Raw genomic sequence first — 12,716 nt, 5'->3', positions numbered from 1 at the left:
TACAATGAGTCCTCACTCAACTGATTAGCTATTTCTTGGACTGAGCTGCAGCTGTTTAAAGTTTTTATTTGTGATGCAGTACGACCTGGCCCGGGGCAGAAACAGCTGAGACACAGCCAAGCAGAAGCTAGTGGTACCAAACTTAGCCACCGGAGGGCGCTGAGGAAGGTAGCAAAGACTACACTTCCCAGGTTCCCCGAACCAACACCTGACCCCTGGCTGGAGCCTGAGCAGGAACAGGTGGAGGAAATTGGGACTGATCCCTATGACTCAGCAGAGTCTATGGAGGCTGAGGAAGAGGGCGTGCCACCGTGGTGGACCTGGCCACAAAAGCCCGGCTCCTCAGAGTCTCTGGAGGAGGAGATGGAGGTAAGCTGGGGAGAGGAAAGCTCCAGCTGTTCCTCTATGGAGGTGGAATAACCAGGAGGTTGGGGGATGGTAAATCCTGTATTGCTGTATGGATGTATGAGCAAGGCTGGAAGGGAATTGTGGTTTTAAATGCTGTTTACCCTGGGGCTTGTAAGGACAACCCCGCATTAGTATAAGGCTGCAGCCAGTGAGCTACAGCACCACATTAAACTCCTTATTGATTAAGATCCTTTTTTGTGTGTTCTGTTTGGGAGTGCCAGGACTGGGCCTGGCACTCTGACTAGAGGCCGGGAGGAGTCCATAGCAGTGCTGTGCAGGAGCTGTGCAAGTGGACAGGAAGCAGTAGGAGCGAAGCCGGAGGCCTGAAGCCCAGCAAAGCCCCACAGCATGCTGAGCAGATGGGCCTGATCGTGACATATTGCAATTAAAAATACTGGGTAGGGGTCATGTGATGCCTAACTAGAAGGAAAATGCAGTCAGGACAAACTCCCTCGGCCTAATTGACTTTATAAAGAATATTTGTGGTCTCCTGTGATTTATTCAACAGAGACTTGTGTCTAACATGTCCAAGAAGTCAATATCTGAAATGTTGCCTGGAAAATCAGGTAAGCCTCAACAAATTTCACATCAAGCAGCAGCAGATAAGGACAGCGAGGCAGAAAATGCAGGGTAAGAAAAGGAATGGCCAGCATTGGCTACTCCACTAAATCACACTAAATCCCTGCAAAAAAATGTTCACGCAACTTTCTAAAAAGCTTTCGGATGATATAAATACAAAACGAGTGGTAATAGTGGAAAAAGTGGTGACCTTGGTTTCCTCTGTGCAAGAAAATTCAGCATGTATTAGCAAAACTATGGACAGGGTGGAGAAGCTGGAAATGTCACCCACGCAAGTTTGAAGGTAGACTCCTTGGAGAAAGAATATAAGGCATTGTCTGGCAAACTCAATGATTTGATGAATTGTGACAAGAGAAAAAAAATATCCATATAATTGGTACACCCGAGAATGCAGAAGGAAAGGACCCAGTCGCATTCTTTTCAAAATGGCTGCCAGAAGGGTTGAGACTGGAGACTGGAGACATGGAGATGCCTCATGAAGATCGAGCAGACCCATCATGTGCTGGCACCTCCTACTGAGCCAGGTGGAAGGCCTAAGCCAGTAATAATCCTGCTGCATAGTTTCATTCATAATGCCCGAATCATGGACAAGATGAGGCTGCAATCTGTGCAGAAGGGCAGAAGTGCAGTGAAAACTTCCTAGATATGAAACACATGCTACGGGCAAGAGGTATGTCAAATGCCTTACTTTGCCCTGCATTTCTGAAGGTAATCACGAACAATAAAAGTATTTTCTTTGATACTGTGGCAGCAGCCCAAAAGTTCTTATCTGATGCAAATAAGGGAACACCAAAATGTGATGGCAGCCTCCAAAGCCAGTAAATATAGCTCAGCATTGATAAGGGGGAGGATATGCTATGCCAAGGAAGTTAAGATGTGTGGGCATGGACAGTTCTTATGTGATGTGCCACCCCCTGCCAAAATGAATGTGGCGATTTTTATTTTTTTTGTTAGTGTTATCAATGAGGAGTTTTTGGTCTTATGTTTTCTGTTTCTGTTGCTAATGCTGTTGTCTGTGCTTTTATTCTGCATAGTTTCCTTGTTTTGGTTACACTCCTAATTGGTGGTCAGCCTGCACAGTCACAGCTTCTGCTGTATTCAGTGCAGCTGGGTCTAAAGGGTTAATTTCTTGACTTGGAAGCAAAAGGATCCACAATGCTTTCCTCATATTTTTCAGTCATCGGTCAGCTCTTTCTATCCGGCCTGTGTGATAAAGCAGCTAATTTGGCCTAGCCCTGCAAATTAATCCTTATTTTACCTATCTATTTCTGTGGTCATTAAAGAAGAGCACTCATTTTAAATGAATGGGCAAAATGCTATGAATAAGGGCTATTAGTTTAATGGGAGGGCCCCAAAATGAATTGTGGGCTCCCAAATGAAACAAACCTTATTTGTTATATTCATTTAAAAAGAATGCATCAGGCTTATGCCTAGGCCCTACTGCCTAGAGCATAGGTTAAGGCCCAAAGCACGGGCCACAACCTATCCCTGAGCAGGATGCCAGTGCCTCAGCCTAGGTCCAAGCCAGGACCTTGCCTAGGGCATAGGCCAAGGTCCAAAATAGGGACTGTGGTCTAGGCCTGAGAGCAATGCAGGGGTCTTGGTCTAGGTCCAGGCCAACAACAAAGGCTCAGCCAAAACCCAAGTCCCCCAAAAAATTTCACTTACTAGCCGACGGTCCGAGTGCAGGAAGTCGCTCCCGGACCCCAGCTGGACTTTTGGCAAGTCTTGTGGGGGTCAGGAGGGTCCCCCAAGACTTGCCAAAAGCCCCTGGTGGTCCAGCAGGGGTCCAGGAGCGACCTCCTGCACTCGGACCGTCAGCTGCCAGTATTCAAAATGGCGCCGATAGCCTTTGCCCTTACTATGTCACAGGGGCTACCGGTGCCATTGATCAGCCCCTGTCACATGGTAGAAGCACAAGATGGCGCCGGCCATCCAGTGCTCCTACCATGTGACAGGATCCGGCCAATGGCACGGATACCCTGTCACATGGAAAGGGCAAAGGGCCATCAGCGCCATTTTGATTAGTGGCAGCCGACGGCCCGAGAGCAGGAGATCGCTCCCCGCGCCCCCACTGGACCACCAGATAATTTTAAAACAGTTTTGGGGGGGTTCGGGAGGGTGGGGGAAGCAAAGGGGTCATTTTTAAAGGGTCGGTGTTTTTTGTTTTTTTTTTATCGGGCATTCGGCGCCATTTTTATTAGTGGCAGCCAAAATGGTGCCGATGGCCTGAGAGCAGGAGATCGGTCCCGGGGCTTCCACTGGACCACCAGGTACTTGTAAAATGTTTTGGGGGGGTTCGGGAGGGTGGGGGAAAGTAAGGGTTTAGTTTTAAAGGGTTGGGGTGGGTTTAGGGGTTGTTTTAGTGTGCCGGTTTTCCCGCCCTCCCCCAAATAACTCCCGTTAGTGGACACTAACCCATTAACGATTTTTCACGATAAATTGGGGGAATTTCTATTGTATCGCGCACTCTAACAATTTTTGACGATTTAAAAAATATCGGACGATTTTTTTAAATCATCAAAAAACGATTCACATCCCTACACAATAGTCACTTCTGGACTGTTCAAAGAAGGGTCCAAAGACCATGCAAGAGCTGGAGAGTTTGGCTGGGACAATTTCTCCTTGCTGTGCCTTCCTTCCTCCCAGTTCTTTTCTCTTTATCACTACACGGCTCTTTCAGCTTCAAACTCCACTAAAAACTCTTCTCAAAACTGCACCCTATGCCTTGCGGGAGGCATTTTATATTCCTTGATATGTATGTCCCATCCCCTTGGGGGAGGAACCACCCCCTGAACTTTATCTAAATCTCCTGCTGCTAGAAAATTCTCAGTATTAAGATATAGTAAATTTTAGTGCACCTTTAATGACAAAGCAGAAACTAGGGATGTGCAGACAAAACGTTTTCATTGATAAGTTGAAGTTGAGGGTCGATTTTGTTCAATATGGACATATGGAGAATTCCATAAGTTGAGGGTCTGTCCATACGTTCACCGGTTCCCTAAATACAAATTTAAACCCCTCACCCTCCTTAATCCCCCCCCAAGACTTACCAAAACTCCCTGGTGGTCCAGCGGGGAGATAGGAAGCCATCCCTGCACTCGTCTGCGATTTTCCTCATGGCGCCGATAGCCTGTGTCACAGGGGCTGCCGTGCCATTGGTCAGCCCCTGTCACATGGTCACCGGCGCCATCTTGTACTCAACGTGACGCCGACGTCACTCGACATGACACCGACTTCACGTGCTCCTCGCAAAGGAATACAGGGATGGCTTCCTGACTCCCCGCTGGACCACCAGGGAGTTTTGGTAAGTCTTGGGGGGGTCAGGAGGGTGGAGGGTTTAAGTGTTTATTTAGGTTCAACGTATTCAACATAGCTATGTTGAATACGTTGGAACTCGCGATGCGTTTCTCCTCAAACCTTTTTTTTCTCTTTTAAAAATATAAGTTGTGTTTTACATATGCGTTCAAAACGAATGCACACCCCTAGCAGAAACCACAATAGCATAACTGTTGCCTGAACATTTGACTTCTTTAGTCTTCTGTGTAGCTTACCACACAAATACAGCTACATCAATGCCTGCATTTCCACTAGGTTATCTAGTAATTTCTTTACTTACTGCCTAGCAGACAAAAAGGCTTTTGAAAATTGCTACAATATGTGCTATTGAATTGTCAATAGGTTTTACCTGCATTAATTGCTCTTAATATGGTTAAATGGATCTCTTAAAATTGCAATGATAGTATGTTACAGTTGCATTTTCCATCAAAAATTACCTTGTGTTTGGTTTATATTTAAATGAGACACAGCTGTGATTGAAGTATGGGTAAGCTTTTCTGGTTTCTTGCCCTTGGATTATGCTGACATCGCTCCTTAAACATGCTGCTATGCTTCATCTACTGCATTCCGACGTTACTGATATAATCAATAAATGGAGTCCAAGGAGGAGGTAAATATGTGTGCATAAATGAACTAAATATCAACTTCTCTTTAAGGCAATATTAATCCTGGTATTGATTTTCAACTGTAAACACTGTCGGGAATAAAAGATGAATTGATAAATTTTACTGATGAGGAATCTTCATACTTGTGGGCTAAGTACTTAAAATGGAAATGTGACCTCTTGTTTATGCCCCTATCTAATCATTGGTTCCTGGTGATGCAATCATGCAAGTACATTTTTGTACTTTTTTTTACTGTTCTATTTTTATGCATTTAAAATATTACTTTTCTCAAACTGTCAACATATGCAAACTATGAACAACGTTCAATGTGTCAGATTACAGTGCTGTATCATGCAAGTCCGACATTTGTGAATAAACTTTAGAGAGCTGTAAGATTTATCTATCCTTGAAGCAGGCGAATCTCTCCAAAACACCCCATGTTGGGGAATGAGGAATTTTTTTTATCACTTTCAGAAAAGGGCTTTGAACTTGCATATAAGTTAAACTTTGATTTTTCAGAAAATATTAATGGTTTGAGAAAAGTCGTATTTTAAGTGCATAAAAAAAGGAACAGCAAAAAAAGAACAAAGAGTTACTTAACTGATTGCATCACCAGGAACCGATAATAACAAGATCGGGCCATAAGCAAAAGATCATGCTTCCATTTTAAGGTGGATGAATGCCTAGCCCACAAGTATGAAGGTTCCTCATCAGTAATATTTATGAATTAATCTTTTATTCTCAACAGTGTTTACAGGTCAAAATTGATACCAGGATTAATACTGATATAATCAGAGCACTTTTTGACTTAATTGATTCTATTCCCACTTTCCAAACTCACGATAGAATTTAAAATACATGACAAACTTGAATAATTACTCATTTCAACCTCCTTGCTGGCTTCTAAATGGTTGAATTGATCTTATAGTTATGAGGTCACTGCAAGGATACAAAAGGAGCGTCTTGATACCCAATTTCTTTTGGTTCTACCTGGTCTTTGAACTTATAACACATGGCATTCAGATATTTATAGTTCTCCATCTTCTATTCAAAATGAAAACTATAGGTAGAAAAATTAATGAAGAGTGGTGTGTCAAAAAAAAAACATGATTTATTTACTTATGTGCCACTTAGGCCAGAGGTCCTAGGCAGCACACAAAATTAATATACCTAACTTTAAACCAATATTATACAAACAAAAGGAAGAAAAAAAAAACAAACTTCCAATGCCTAATGAATTACTGTTAATGCAAATTCGAAGGGCATCCACTTTCATTGACTTGACACCATGTACTTGTACCAACACAAAAGACAGGCTTATTTGAATGCCATTCAGAAAAACAAGTCTTAGCCATTTTTTTTGAAGATCTTATGAAAATCCATCAGTCACAACTCTTGCGGTAAATTGGATCCAGAGTCGGTGCAGCAATAGAAAAAGCACGCTCCCTTGTATCACCAAGTCTGGCATGGCGGACTCACAAGATATCCAATGATCTTCTTTGAGAGGAATGCTATGATCTCCTGGGCAGTGGCATGCATACAGTATTTGGCACCCAAGGCAGATACTTCCTTTGGCAACCCCCCATCTCCCGGTGATCTCTGGGTCACTCCCTCTGTGTCCCCCAGGATCCCCTCATTCACAGTTCCTCTCACTTCAAAACTAGTGAAACCATACTAATAACAATAATATTTCCAACGAGCTAATAAATACAATAACATCCAATAATTAAGAGCTCATATAAAATTTTACAAATTTTCCAAAGAGCAATAAAATATTTAAAAATGGCAGATACACCAGACAGCCAATAATTAAAACTAATAAGGATGGAAAAATTCTTCACTCTCCATTCCTGGGAACTTTTGATTTCCAGTCATGCTGAGCTTGTTGTGGATTAGTGCAGCAACACAAACTTTCTTCACACACATATAAAACCCAAGCAGGCTTCCACTCTCACACACACAATACAAAATCCAGGCAGGCTCCCATTCTCACACACACCATACAAAATCCAGGCAGGCTCCCATTCTCATACACACACGCACACAAACAACCCAGGGGGAGAGAGGTGGGATGCTGATGGGCATTAACTGCCAGCATTCAAACAGCAACAACCCAACTTATGAAAAGGCAATACTGCAAATATTACATTGGGCCCTAAAACATCAATTTAACTCCTATTAGGAAAACAGAATAAACAAGGCCACCATAGATCCCTATAGAGAAACTACATGCTAACAGAATACTTCACTTCAGTCACAACCGCAGAACACACACACCCCTTCACCAAATACAAAATAAGGAAACCCCAAAATATAAGTAGAAACATGCAGACAAAAATTGAACTGGAAACAGCTATAAGCCAGACTCTGTAGGCAGTGCAACAATGGAAAAAAAATGAAGAATCATTCCTCAAAAACATCAAACAAAATCAAGAAATATAAAACAATCTTAATAGTAAAGCCATACTAATAAAAAGAATAAATATTTTGAAACAGGTGACAAATAGAATATCCAATAATGAAAAAAATCATATAAAAATATTTAAAAATGTCCTAAACACCAATAGAATATTTCCAAACAGCAGACACATCAAATAATAACCTATAATTAAAACTAATAAGGATAAAAAAATTACCCTGTCTCCTTACCTGGGAACTTTTGATTTCCAGATGCTCTGAGATTTTCATAGATTAGTGAGGAGGAGGGAATGGAAATTGGGGGAGGGGTGTGTTGTTGCACACAGACTTTCTCTCTCACTCACACATACATGCTTTCTCTCTCTCACACACACACACACATACAGGCACTGGCTTGCTGTCACACTCACATGCAATCTGTCACAGACACACAGGTTCTCTCTGTCGCATGCACACACATACTCTCAGTCACATACTCACACACACACACACACACACACACATGTTCTCACTCACATGCTCATAAACATATGCTCTCATGCACACCACACATATGCTCTGTCACACATATGCATGCTCTCTCCACCCATGCTTTCAGTCACATATACACATGCTCTTTCTCACACACACATACACACACACATGCTCTCTCCATATCTGCTTTCAATGACACACACACATTCTTTCACTCACTTACTCCCCCACCCCCTACCACACCAGGAAGCACATAAGGCAACAGCAATCTCCTCCTTTAGCTCCCACAACCCGAATAAAAAGAAGAGTCTTATGGGCCACATGGTCTGCTGATGCTCTGCTACTTGGTCCTGCGTGTGTGCAACCTGACTTCTTCTGTCGCCACTCCTCAGCCACGAGCAGGATGGGCTCCACATGCAGCTTGCCAGATATCTTCACTATTTTTTATCCATCTGATCAGAGATTCAAGGTTCTTCACTTTATGACTGTTGCATGTTGGGCTCTGCATGCCAGGGTTCACAGGTCAGGGCCTCTCAATGTCACCCCCCTCCTGGCTGCCACCTGGGGCAGACCGTCACCTAGACCTCCCCTTAGTATGCCACTGCTCCCAGGATTATATATCCATAGCATGGCATTAGTCCAAGGCGGCATTAGTCCAAGGCAGCATATCCAATGCCAAAGGTTTGTGTGTCAGTTCAACAGTTTTGTATTTTTTCCTCCACTGTACTGGTAACCAGTGGAGGTCAAATAGCACTGGCAAATTATAAGACCTAATATTGCAAACAGATATCAATCATGCAGCTGCATTCTGCAATAGATAATGCACTTTAAGAGTGGTGAAAGGCTAACCAAGGTAAATTGCATTGCAGTAATCGATGATGTGCTTGCTGGACAGACTGGATGGGCCATTTGGTCTTCTTCTGCCGTCATTTCTATGTTTCTATATAAACAAAAGTCTCATAAAATGGGGCTGTAGATGTTAAAATATATTTAAGCATAATAGATTCAGTGATTTGCTAAGTATCTTATAAAAATATTGCAGATTTAGAAGTAAGAAATATTTCTGCTGGACTAAAATATGCCACTCTTGAACCCCAGTACTGGAGAAAAATCAAAATGCAAATAATCATGTTTCTAATTCTGTTCTTCTTGTTCCTTCTGACAATCTATTTCCCAAACATCAGTAGCAAATATCTTTCAGTTTGATTGTTTTTATATTATTTTTGAACTAAATTTAGGGCCTGATGTATTAAGCAAGGGCTAGACAACACTGGTCCTCATGTGCTATAAACAAGTAGTCTTCAGAATAGCCACAAAGAATATGTATGAAATATATTTGCATAAATGGAGGCAATGCATGCAAATATTTCATGCATATTCATTCTGGTTATCCTGTTTGCTGCACTAAAGAACCAGAGTTGCCTATCCCTGTACTAAGCTTTCCCTCCCATACACCCCCACTAGACAGAATAGGAAAAAAAGTCTTAGTAAACCGAGCCCTTAGTGCAGCTAAATGTTCTAAGTTCAGACTGTAAGGTATAATGAACAAATGAGGCTGTATATTGATTGTTGAATTCTTGTTAATTAGAAAAAATGTGACAGAAGGAATTGATTTGCAATAGATGTACAAAGGTTCAAGGTACTCCAGATACCTTCTCCATTTATCTTTCTCAAGCTTTTATGTTATTAGAAATCTAAAGTGGAAGTACTAATTCTCTTTTATATTATTTATTCTGCGGTATTAAAATCTAGGAAAATAAGGTCACTCAATAGAAACTTATTGATGTAGGCTGATGCCTAGATGTAATTGCCTTATGAAGATTTATACAACTTTTTTAATTATGCATAGATTCTATATTTCTACATCTGTAACTATGTAACTATGTATTTTAAAAATTATAATATTAAGACATTTTTAAATGTAACAAATATATTATCAAGCTCTGACTTATAAGTACTTAAATAGGGAAAAATAATAACAATGTAGAGCCCCTTTAGGAAGTCTGTTAGAGAATTTGGCCTAATGTTAGGACTAAACGTGGAGAGGAATGTTCCATCTTGCCACAACATCCACATGGGAGGTTGCAGAAATGAGCAGGTGACTCTTCAAGTCAGTGTAGCTTTTTGTTTGGAGTTTGAAAGAAGGAACTCTTCCTGTTTTGTAGTTTCCTTATTCATACTTGATATTGGCTAAACACCTTTGCTGAGTGGTTAGGAAGCACAGAGATTACATTGTTAATCCAACACCAGTGGTCAGTAAAAGGGTAATTTTGTGGGTTTTGGAGTATATGTGAATTTTTGTTTGGGAGGACATTTTATTGACTACCCTTTCTGCCCATCAGACAGGAGATATGAAAATGATTTTTCCCTGTTGTAGTACTTTTGGATCCTCCAAACTGAAAGGTCTCAGTGACTTCAGAGAGGACGTTAAAAAAGCGAAAGGATACCAGTTGGAATTGATAGTGAGGAGGAGAGAAAACAATGGGACCCCACATCAGATTTTCAGCCAGAAGAACAAGAGAGGAGAGTTTTAGAGAAGGAAGGATCAAGCAATTGTAACCTGCTTTGTCACACAGATCACCTTCAGAGAATACAGGGGAGGTGAGTGATATATCTGCAGCCTTGGAATAGTTCCACACACAAGGGTTCTTTCAATGGTAACCAGATAACTTCTGAGAGGTCCAAGGGAAGACTTTTACAAAAAGCACAGACCCACAAATCAATTGTAGTTCCAAAATAAGAACATCAATTTATTTGCAAAGTCCAAGATAAAATTTCCAAACCCCAATGGTATAGTCAACTTATTATAATATAGGCCAAAAATAAGGAAAAGTACCAGTCTTGAAAGAGTAGGTAGAAATAGAAAAAGAAGAAGAAGAAGAAACACCCATTTCTATTTGCGCGTCAGCCTCTATGCACAATTCAAGCTTCTCCTCAGTTGTTACCTTCCATTCCTCAGCCTTGAGCTCCAAGGTTTTCAGAGTAAATTCCACATGACCATCCCCACAGGCCTTTCACAGCTCAGCTCATTGATTCTTCTCTCAGATATTAGGACCCTTTCTAAAGACTCCATATTGACCCTCTCCTAGCACCCTTCTGTTCAGATTCCAAGTCTCTACACCAGAAGTATGTAGACAGGATCCACATCGACACTGTTTAGAATTCACTTTCCAATTATCTTCCTCTATGGATTCCTTGGAGAGGAATCCCTCTACTCCTTTCTCTTCCCTTAACTTCATACTTTTCCCAGCTCAGCTCAGCTCTAAGTTCTCTACTTTTACTTCAGGCTGGAAGTACTAGTTATACTCCACCCCACCCATCCTTCAAGGGGAAGGAAGGAAAAAACACTTTGCATCTTGCTGAGCACGGTTTGCACACCGTCTTGTCTTCATGAACTCCCTTTGCAGGAAGAACAGTTTTAACTCTCCAGATCTTTCTAGTGACTCTAGGCAGGGTATTGTACAAGGGAGATCCTTAAGGGATAGGAGAAACATTTTCAGTGAAGCCCAGGCAGCCTATATTCAAACCTATGGGAGGAAAGTGATCCTTAGGAAAAGATTAACAGACCACAGAAACAGATCCTTTTGGGACTGATTTACTACTGTGATTATAGATGTGGCAAGAAGAAAAAAATACTTAATGCCAATTACTATCTATTGAACAATCACAACAGGAAAATTTTATTTTGTATCATTCTTCCAGGGACAGTAATTTTCAAACCGGCACACGTGCGCACATTTAAGCATATACGTCTAGGGATGTGAATTGTTTTTCTGAAGAATTGAAATATCGTACGATATTTCTAAGTTTGTTAATATATTGGATAAAAAAAGAAACGATCACTTTTTCCCCCCGAATTTTCGTAGCATTTTGATTGGCTCATCAAAACTATGGAATTATGTCAGCTGTGTCCTGTGTTCCTTTTGCCTGAAACTGCGCTAACTCCATTTGCACTTTCTTTTCTGCCTCTCCCAGCTGTACCCAGGATCAGTAATGCTGCTGCTGGAATCGAGACTCTGACATTCAGATGTGATGTCATCACAAGGCGGCCCCAAGCATATGATAAAAGGAGGCACATTAAGGACAATGGGCATTGTCCTATGTTTCTCCTGCCTGAAATTGCTGGTAACTTCACTTATACTTTCCTTCCTACCTCTCTCAGCTGTACCTGGGATCAGTGATGCTGCTGCTAGAATCAAGACGCTGCACCCAGAAGTGATGTCATCACCAGGTGTCCCCCAAGCAAACTACAAAAGGATGCCCATTAGACAAGCCTCCACCCAAGGGCCTGCCCCTTTGTGTGCCCCTTAGCGGGACCCTGGAACATGAAAGTATTGCTCTAAGTAAGTTTCAATTATAATTATTTTAGGGCTTTTAGGAAGGGAAATGCCTATATTAGCTTTACTAGTCTTAAAAGTCTAGTAATGTTGAGGTGGCACATATTATCAATGCTGGTTTTAATATTCATTTATTATTGAACTGAATGTTTTATATGTTGAATTGCTTTTGTTTTGTGATTTGGCATCTGTATTTCATTTTATATTGTTGTATTCTGCCTAGAACAGATTCTGGCAATAGGCAAAATAAAAATGACTGCAAATAAATAAATAAATGATACTTATATATATATATCAGGGGAAATATGGAGACTACTCTTATCAGAAAAAAATAATTTCCAGGCCAAGAGTACTGGTGTCCTAACAATCAAATAATGCCCATGGGTCTTAAGTACTTTCAAATCAAATCTATTTTTGAGCTCATTTGAAGTCACAAGATCATTACTACTATGAAGGGAATTCTGATCTACAGTAGAGCCCCTTTTTACATAAGAACATAAGAAATTGCCATGCTGGGTCAGACCAAGGGTCCATCAAGCCCAGCATCCTGTTTCCA

General features: G+C 41.3%; 1 long non-coding RNA gene across 1 annotated transcript; it reads left to right on the top strand.

The window, feature by feature from the left end:
• The first annotated feature begins 319 nt into the window (after positions 1 to 319).
• Positions 320 to 12,193, top strand: LOC115088809. Its single transcript, XR_003855899.1, has 3 exons — positions 320 to 369; positions 10,201 to 10,424; positions 11,799 to 12,193. It is a non-coding gene; the product is annotated as an uncharacterized LOC115088809 (long non-coding RNA).
• The last annotated feature ends 523 nt before the right edge of the window (positions 12,194 to 12,716 follow it).

The sequence above is a fragment of the Rhinatrema bivittatum genome, chromosome 3, assembly GCF_901001135.1.
Source record: "Rhinatrema bivittatum chromosome 3, aRhiBiv1.1, whole genome shotgun sequence".
Taxonomy (NCBI): domain Eukaryota; kingdom Metazoa; phylum Chordata; class Amphibia; order Gymnophiona; family Rhinatrematidae; genus Rhinatrema; species Rhinatrema bivittatum.
The sequence above is the reverse complement of the archived record's forward strand: the minus strand, read 5'-3'. Positions and strand labels throughout refer to the sequence as shown.